The sequence below is a fragment of the Parasteatoda tepidariorum genome, chromosome X2 (assembly GCF_043381705.1).
Source record: "Parasteatoda tepidariorum isolate YZ-2023 chromosome X2, CAS_Ptep_4.0, whole genome shotgun sequence".
Taxonomy (NCBI): Eukaryota; Metazoa; Arthropoda; class Arachnida; order Araneae; family Theridiidae; genus Parasteatoda; species Parasteatoda tepidariorum.
Window position 1 is genome coordinate 13987853 of NC_092215.1, and position 9167 is coordinate 13997019.

Consider the following 9167-nt stretch of genomic DNA (forward strand, 5'->3'; position numbering starts at 1 on the left):
GAAAAAAAAAGTATGATCGAAACTACCTGAATACGGTAAAATTTTCTGCGGGTCTATGGGAAAGCCGAAAGCTCGGTAAAAATTACCGAGGTAAAAAGCTCGGTAATTTTTACAGCTGTATATATATATATATATATAAGTTATGCTTGTTTCTTTGATTCGAGCACTGCTTTTATATTATATCTCAAATTTCTATTGAAATATATCTAATGATAAATAATTTCAGAGTATAACTCATTAGATATTTAAATTTACATATTAGTATGACTGAAGCACACACGCAGCTCAGATAACAATTGTTTAAGTTTCTTTAAAAAGAACTTATTTCTTCATCAGGGATTTAACATTTAATTTAAAATTATTTGAATAACAGACAGTATTCACCTTTATCACACGAACATAGTATGTAATTAAAGTATTTTTAAAGTATGGATTTTTATTTTTCCAATGTTTTTCCTAACAAAAATGTTGTAACTTTAGAAGCAAACATTTTTAAATATATGTATGGACTTTGGAGTTTGGTTGTGGTTAAGTTGTGTTTTGCTAAATGACTGGTATTTAGTATCCAGTAATGCTATCTATTGTGATCGGTGATAAATACTAAATTTTTTGTGTATTATGAGCTCTTTGGTGTTGCCATCAGTGCATGAATGCTATCAGTGCATTCCAATAATCCAGGATTTTTAATTCAGGAGTACAGGATTTGTAAAAATGGAGGATACATTGTGTACTCATTGCTATAGTTTGTATCCCTATCGTCTACAAAATGTAACCAGCTGCAAGGATGAAGTAAAATAAAAATTTGAATTCGTAATCCTTATCAAATGGATCAGGTTTCAAAATTTAAAAAACGTGGACTTAGTTCTCATTGGCTGTGGTTCTAGTTGCCGTGGATAACCGTATTAAGAGAAAAGAGTATATAGAAAATTTTTCTCGTAGTTAATATTTAGAATACAATTTTTGTTGTGGTTATTTGCTTGTTTCGGTTGAATATAATAAATAACAATTAAAAAAATAATTTTGGAACTATTTTTTTCGAGAAATTTCCAACAGATACGATAAATTTCTAATATCATGGATGAAAAAGTTTAAAGTTTATAACGAGTTAATTATTAGCCTTCCAATATTTCGCTAAAAAAAGTTATTAGAGAAATACATTTATCTGACGTTTAAGTGAGAATTATTAAGCAAAACAAGGTTGAAGACATTTTTATTTATTTCTGGTATCAGTACAGAAAAGCAAAAATAGACATAGTTTTCTTTTTTTAACTGTTCATTTTTATAAAGCAAAATGTGTTGGATCACCGGCTAAGTTATCTTCTTTCTAACAAAAGAAAAGTTCTTTAATAACCCTTTTGTTGACTTCATATCTCCTTCATGATGACTTACTATTAAAAGCTGTTCTTTTCTTGTAACGATTTGTAACTAAATTGCAAAAATTTGTAATGATTCGGAAATTTAAACATTCTTGTGTTTCCTTTCATAAACTATAAAGCTTATAAATTCAGTTCACAATCTGTAAGCAAAAAAGATATGTTTTTCAAATCAAAATAGATTATCGAATAAGAATGTATTTCATTTGTTTTAGTATTTTATCATCTATAAGTATATTTGCTTATAACAAGTTCAATAGAATAACAATTACATTTGTTATTACGGATTGTCGTTACAGCTAAATTTTACTGTATATCTACGTTCATCTTTTTTTCAGCATTATAAAATAATGATGTAAAATCTCTTCAAATTTGATTATGAACAACCCTAAAAATTACGTGAAGGAAAAAAGTTTTCAGACCTAATCCAAATTTCATATATAATTCAAAATGTGTAGTTAAATTCTAAACATTTATAATGGAAAAAGCTTACTCCAATCTCACGTGCATTTACACCACACATGAATTCTTTTCACTTCCAAAAGCACCAATGTTGACGCGTCTGATCTTAAAATCGTTAGCGAGTGTTGTGGTTGTTTTCAATATTGATTCTTATCGTTAAAAAGTGTTGTGGTTGTTTTCAATATTGATTCTTATCGTTAAAAAGGGTTGTGGTTGTTTTCAATATTGATTCTTATCGTTAAAAAGTGTTGTGGTTGTTTTCAATATTGATTCTTATGGTTAAAAAGTGTTGTGGTTGTTTTCAATATTGATTCTTATCGTTAAAGAGTGTTGTGATTGTTTTCAATATTGATTCTTATCGTTAAAGAGAGTTGCGATTGTTTTCAATATTGATTCTTATCGTTAAAGAGTGTTGTGGTTGTTTTCAATATTGATTCTTATCGTTAAAGAGTGTTGTGGTTGTTTTCAATATTGATTCTTATCGTTAAAGAGTGTTGTGGTTGTTTTCAATATTGATTCTTATCGTTAACAAAATTTAAGTCAGCGTAGTTAGATGCTCAAAAAGATGTAAGGGAATGTGGTGTATGACTGGGGAGAGGGGTAATATCGAGTAGCACTCCAAGAAAGACTCGCGCATTAGATACCGCTTGGCATTCTTTGCGAGAGCTTTCAAATCGCCAGCTTTGTCGCCAAGTTGCTCTGCACAACGCTAGATAGCGAAGGACTGAAAACGTTTTCAGATCCTCAACAATGGTGACGAACATATTTTTTTTTAATTGGATGTTCTCCAAAAATCGTTAGAGCAATTTCTATCAACAATAATAGATGAAAAAATTTTCTTCATCAGAAATCGCTTTCAGAACAGCAATAGTGAGGGAAAATAAAGTTGGGAAATTTAAAAATTGCCTTTTTTTCGCAAGTTATGAAGAAGGTAAAATTAAAATATCAGTTCTGAACAAATATATCTTAAATGTGGATCCATAAAAAGTAATTTGCATTTATTGTTTTTTCTTTATTAAATAAAGAGCAAAGCAATTAATAATTTTAATTAAATAAATAACAAAGTAATTAATAATTTAGATAAACTGTTTATAACCAGGTTTTTTTTAATATTACTAAATTAAAGTGCATGCTATGAGGATGAATTAATTTGTGTTGACAGAAACTTTGATGGCAATTTTAGCTTGCTTCTGCGTGAAGTACAAATGAAAGTACATAACTAATCTTGTAGGTTTTAAAAATGTTATTAATTCTTTCGAAATACTGAGAGACTATTGCTCATGAACATTGGAAATAAAAATATTTATATATAATTTGCATCCATTGTCAAAAGATTACAAAGTAGATAACTTAAATCAGCCTTAATTGTAATATTATGTAAAAACGTTATGAATTTGTAATATAATTGCGATATTATTTAAATACGATGTAAACGTAATGTTATTTAAATTTTATTAAAATAAGATGTAAATAGTATTAAAAAATCTTTATAAAAAAAATGCAATTGAATATTGTTCAATATTCATTTCGATTTAAACATGGTAGTTTTACATTTCATCTGTGTTTTACAGCAGTCTAGAGATACACCATATTAATATGTTTTAAAATATTAAAAAAATGTGTAATAAATGCTATATTTGACACTGTGATTGTGAATTTTAAATTTTACGCTATCAAAACCTGGTTTCTTATAGCTCGATGCAAATGACAATTGAATCCTTCCTGTGGTTTAATCTTTCGTTTCAAAGATATTTTCGTAATAAAACCTGCTAAAATAAATACAAAATTTAAGACACTTTATAAAATAGTAGAAAATTAATAGGTATTTCTTCTAGAAATGGAATAAAATTAAAATACGTCCACAATTATTTTTTATTAATCCAACCAAGCTTACCAATTTATTAAATTGCATATAATTATTTTGTAAATGAAAATTCAGTAATTATATAATAAAAATGCAATAGTTACTTAGGTCTACTACATAAAATAATTTGATTTATAGTATGCATTCATAAAATCTATATGAAATATATTATTTCGAAATTTCTTCAACATATTATCAAACAATTATGTAGAACATCTATGCTTGAAGTATTTGGTAATAAATTGAAAAATTACCATAATATTTGTAATTGTATATACAATATGACATTTGTAGTGGTGGCTGTGATTGGTATGCAATTTATATATATAATAAATTGTATCTATAAAAATGTTTGAGTTACTTTGACAGTTTTTTAACTATAAAAAATTGATTTCTACTATGTTACTTTACATTAAACATTGAAGGAAACGATATATTTCAAATTTCTTAATAAACACGTTAAATCTGTTTTTTCTTTCAAATCGTTGTTCTCTCATTATCTCCTATTTAAGAATGAGTCATTAAATTTCTTGAAAATTTATTCATTTAATTATAACTAAATTGCAATTAAGTTATCTATAAAATAGCTTTAGTATTTGATTTTTTGTTTTTCAAAAAGAGATTCTTTACTTGGAAGAAACCTACTTTTTCCCCAGCATGTAAATTGATATAATTGTAAATATTAAGTTATAGGAAAAATGACAGAAAATACCAATGCATATTAAAACATTTAAACGTAAACAGTATCTAAATGATTTTTATGTAACATTAATTTCAGCACTACTTCATTTTCAAGTATTGTAGAAAGCTTATTACTACAGTTGTCATATTAGGCATTTTTTACCACAATACTAGTAATACCTTTTACTATAATTAATTAGCCATCACTGACGCTAATAAATGTTTAGCATTTTCTTTAAGTCTCTGGAAACAGAATAGTACCCAAATTTACTTAATTAATTTATTATTCATTGTTTAATAATGTAATATTTGTTAGCGTTAGATTAATAATAATAAATAATTAATTCGAATTTATTTTAACTATTACATTAAAACTTAGAGAGAAGAATTATTCTATTAATGTTTATGTAATCTCTGGAAGATTTTTAAAACAATTCTTATAAATCATTCTTACGAACTAGTCCATTACATTTATTTGTAGCAACAAATGTTTCCAAAATTTCAATAGAATATTAAATCTAGTTACAAAGAAACAAAACCACGTAAAAACTTTGAGTTGCTGTGAATAAGTAAAATACAAAATAAAAACACAACTTGACAAAGGCTTATAAGTCGCATTTTGTATATAATGAGCACGAAAGTCTGTCTATGTATGCGTAATAAAGAATGGTAGACTGGCTTAATAATTTGAATTTTTTTAAATACTCTTTTAAGATTGTTTGTTTCTTAATTATTTAGACTAGAGTAATAAACAAAAAAGGAATTACGTACTCTGTTTTTTATGAATTTGTTAAAATTAACTTCTAACGAAATTTTACTAAGGTGCTTTTTAAAAAGAACCTAGTATGCAATAATAAGAAAAAAAACACAAATACTCTCTAAAGGAAACACAATTTGGAACTATATACATACAAGAAAATAACTGAATTCAGCCTTTGCTTCACTAATGGTAAAGAGAACAACTTGACAATAATTAAATTAGTGAGACAATTACTACAATATAGAAATCTTGTCACATGATATTTCTTTTTAAAGCCTTTTTTAGAAGCTGCTTGCTCCACGAATCTATTTTAAAATGAAATTTTGAGATATTATTAAGTTTAAAAGGAACGTTTAGTTAAAAACTAAAACTGTAGTTGTAAAATACAATAGCAGTGTGGAAGTAGTTGTGAATAAATACGAAGTTTATAAATATAATGTTTAAAACATGTTTATAAACATGAAGAATAGAGAAATACATCAAAATCTTTTATATCATTTTCATAAACAGTTCTTTCTGTGATAAGTCAATGTTATGAACTCGTATATAAATAATAAAGAAAAGTAAAGACGCATCTTTCACACAAAACAGTTCTGCACCTTTCAAAATAAAAATTTCCACCCGATCCTAAAAAAATTAACTGATTCTAGGAAATTTAGCGACCTGGTTCTACTTCTAGAAAGCTAATAAAATTTAAGTTAGATTAATTTTTAACTGTTTTTCGGGAAGGGAAAAATGTTAACACAAATAAAATAAAATTTCAATCTACACAAACGATTCTTCTCTTCAAGCTGCAAAATAGGGTTGCTGTAAGATAAGGTGTGACGTAATTAATACGTAGGATTACCTTATTTGGGGTGTTCAAATCGTTTATTCTCGACTGCGCCAAGCTATGCCGAATGTGTGAGTTTTTGCCTGAACTGGTGCCTTGATTGAGTGGATATTCTGTTTCATACTGCAGCTGTTTCATACTTTCAGACTTCAACGATTGTTGAGCACGATCATGAGTGTGTATAACAATTATTGGATGGTTATTGATTTTGTATTGTATCATTGTATGAATATATCAAATTTCATTAAAATCGGTCCAGTAGTTCTAGAGATAATCGAAAAAATCTGAAAATTCTCTGAATTTCTTAAACCAGTGTGTTTATTTCCAAACTTCGCAATAAGAGTATATTTTAAAATGCGTGCTCTTTTCTTTTTGTTATGAGCAACTATTTAATGAAAATAATTTGTAAGTTCTGCAAATCTGACGCTAGTTTAGGCATATATGTATCCGAGATCACTTAAATGAAAAATATACTTAAATTAACGCAACTTTAAACAGTGCTATTCACTTGCCAATAATTAAAAATTTAGCGTCTTATTATGGAAATTGTAGCTTTATACAACCTTTTACTCCATAACTATTTTGAAATTGTCCAAAACTCTTTCACTTGTAACCACGAATCTACGTAGGCCATTCAAAAATAACAGAATGCATTGGTTTAAAAAACATGACTTTAATTTCAATTTTTTTGTTAATGCGAGTATTAATCTACTATCACAAAAATAATTACTAACAGACATTGTTTGATTCGGTTTTAGTTTTGAGTGAGCATTTATTTAAATTTTCATATTTTTCAAAACAATTATAATTATGTATTTTGCAATACTTGGCAACACTTGTTATTCCTATTTCAATCTTCAGCAAAATTTAGCTTTTAGACATCTGTCGCAGATATTGGTCTCCCTTTATCCCAAATAAAAATATTTGAAATTATTATTACCATGATTTTTTAAACACCCTGGTTACGACATTTTTAATATTAAACCTATTTTGCACAACTGTAAAAGCTAGCTTAAAATTTATTCTGAATATATAAAACTCAATGTAAATCATTCAGCAAATTTAATTTTATTAGTTGTGTTCTATCCGTAGATTTTTATTACCCTGTTTCTCTTTTTATAACACATTTATTTTGTAGGCCGAATTAGAGCTGATTTGTAACAAATAAAACTGATTCTGAATGTGGTGTTTTTATTAATTATTCAAAATACTTAAGTCTGTAAACTATTTATTCATAAGACATAAATTAATTATTTGTTACAGTAATAATGCACCCAATTAATACACTACTATAATTTTAAAGAATAAATGGAAAAATTACTGATTTTTCTTACTTAATCTCAAGAAAATATTTTTTCTACGTTTGATAATTATGGCTGCGCCATCTAGTTAAAAGATACTGAAATAACTTTGGTAAAGGGAACCTTCTAAGATTAATTAATCGAATTTTTTCCACCGTGACTAAATTATCAAAAATATTGAAATTAGAATAGATCTAGAAAATCGTTGCATTTGTTTCAAAGATTTCAATTTTCTTAAAAACAATAAAGGTTCAAAATACAAAATTTGATGTTTTGGACATGTCTTGGCAATATTATTTTAAACTTTTGAATTTTTAAATCTTGAAAAAATCTTTTAACATCTAAACTACTTCTAAATTAATGTTTGAAAAATAATTGTCAAATATTTTTTATTATCGAAATATTTTTCCTTAAATGATATTTTTTATTCAAATATATCAAATATCTTAATTATCCTAATTATCTGAAAACAGCAAAAATTTTTAGATCGGTTTCATAGAAACTTATTAGTCAAAAAGTTTATAATACTCAAAGAGATGCTTTTATTTGAAGATTTTTAACATTTACCATTTTTAACAGTTAGGCAAAATCGATTTTTTTTATTTTATTCCTTCGATTTTTATATTTATTTAGTTTTAATTTTAAACTATATTTCTAAACACATGGCAAAGTGCAATGAATTTTTGTAAGAATCCCTATTTATTTTTACATATACATTTTCTCCAAATGTGTAAGATTGGCATCTTTAAATCTCAAAATCATAATCATTAAAATTCGATTTTTTATGAAAGCAATAAAAATATACGCACCTATTATTAAATATAGTTGAAATGTACTTTGTTTGGCGTTTTAAAAAGAAAATTGTGATTACCTATTCAAATCCGAAAAAAACGCAGTTTATATGATGTAAAAAATGGCTATTTACTTTTAATACAAAATACGCAGACATAACCATTTGCATTGAACGATACAATTATTCTCAAAAAAGTTTCAACTGATAAAAAGTAAATGTGATTCTTTTTTTACTGATAAAATGATAGCAAAGTACCTTTATTTAAGAAAAAAACTTTCTCCGCATTCAAATGTAATATTTTTGGTTTCGTCAATATGAAGAACACCATTAATGCATATAAAGATCAAGGACAGCTATACTAATCAGTTATTTTATTCTTTATGGAAAACAATGACTGCAATTTTCTGCTAAGTTTAATAAATTGCCATTTCTGTGACCGAATGATAACATTTGCAATTTAAAATAAATTGTTCTCTCTTCTGAACCTTAATATCTTTTTCATGAAACTTACCTAACTGTAAACCGTAAAGGCTGACAGAAGAAGAGTAATTTTTTTCCTTCTTCAAAAGTTTTAAAGTCAATAATGATTTTATCGTTTTAGTTTATGACTCCCTCTCAATAACTTCTGAAATAATGGTATTTTTATTTTCTAAATCCTTAATAATTTCATGCAAATATCCCAACATTAATTAAATCATCTAACATAAAAATATTATTTCATTGAATTTTTATTTTCTATCATATGTGATGCTATTTCATTTTAAATTTATTCGCGAAACATCTTTCAGTTTATGATGCTCCTATTAAGAATATTAAATAATCATAAATGTGGGAAAAATTAAAACGCAAGGTAAAAAATAAACTATAAATGGTATATACTCGTATAACTATTTTGAAGTACAGCAAACATTGTACAGTTTATGTTTATATCTATACATTCTATAACAAAAAAATCGACGCACCAAGAAGCAATCATCCGATTGCTTTGAAATTTCATATGCATGAATGTTTTGAACAGATATGGCTGGAATGATGCCGACTGGGGACGTATAGTCTTTAGCGACGAATCCCGCTTCCAACTGTGTCCTGACGATCATCGAA

The 9167-nt window shown here is 26.5% G+C and overlaps 1 protein-coding gene and 1 long non-coding RNA gene across 8 annotated transcripts in view; one reads left to right on the forward strand and one right to left on the reverse strand.

Moving 5' to 3' along the window:
• LOC107454859 (cytotoxic granule associated RNA binding protein TIA1-like) overlaps nucleotides 1–9167 on the forward strand; it is a 975013-nt gene that overhangs the window by 882995 nt on the left and 82851 nt on the right. The gene's annotated exons all lie outside the window — the stretch shown is intronic.
• LOC107457276 (uncharacterized) overlaps nucleotides 1197–9167 on the reverse strand; it is a 110406-nt gene continuing 102435 nt past the window's right edge. Inside the window, exon 2 of the long non-coding RNA XR_011638327.1 lies at nucleotides 1197–1516. This is a non-coding gene — a long non-coding RNA (uncharacterized lncRNA). The remainder of the gene's footprint in view (nucleotides 1517–9167) is intronic.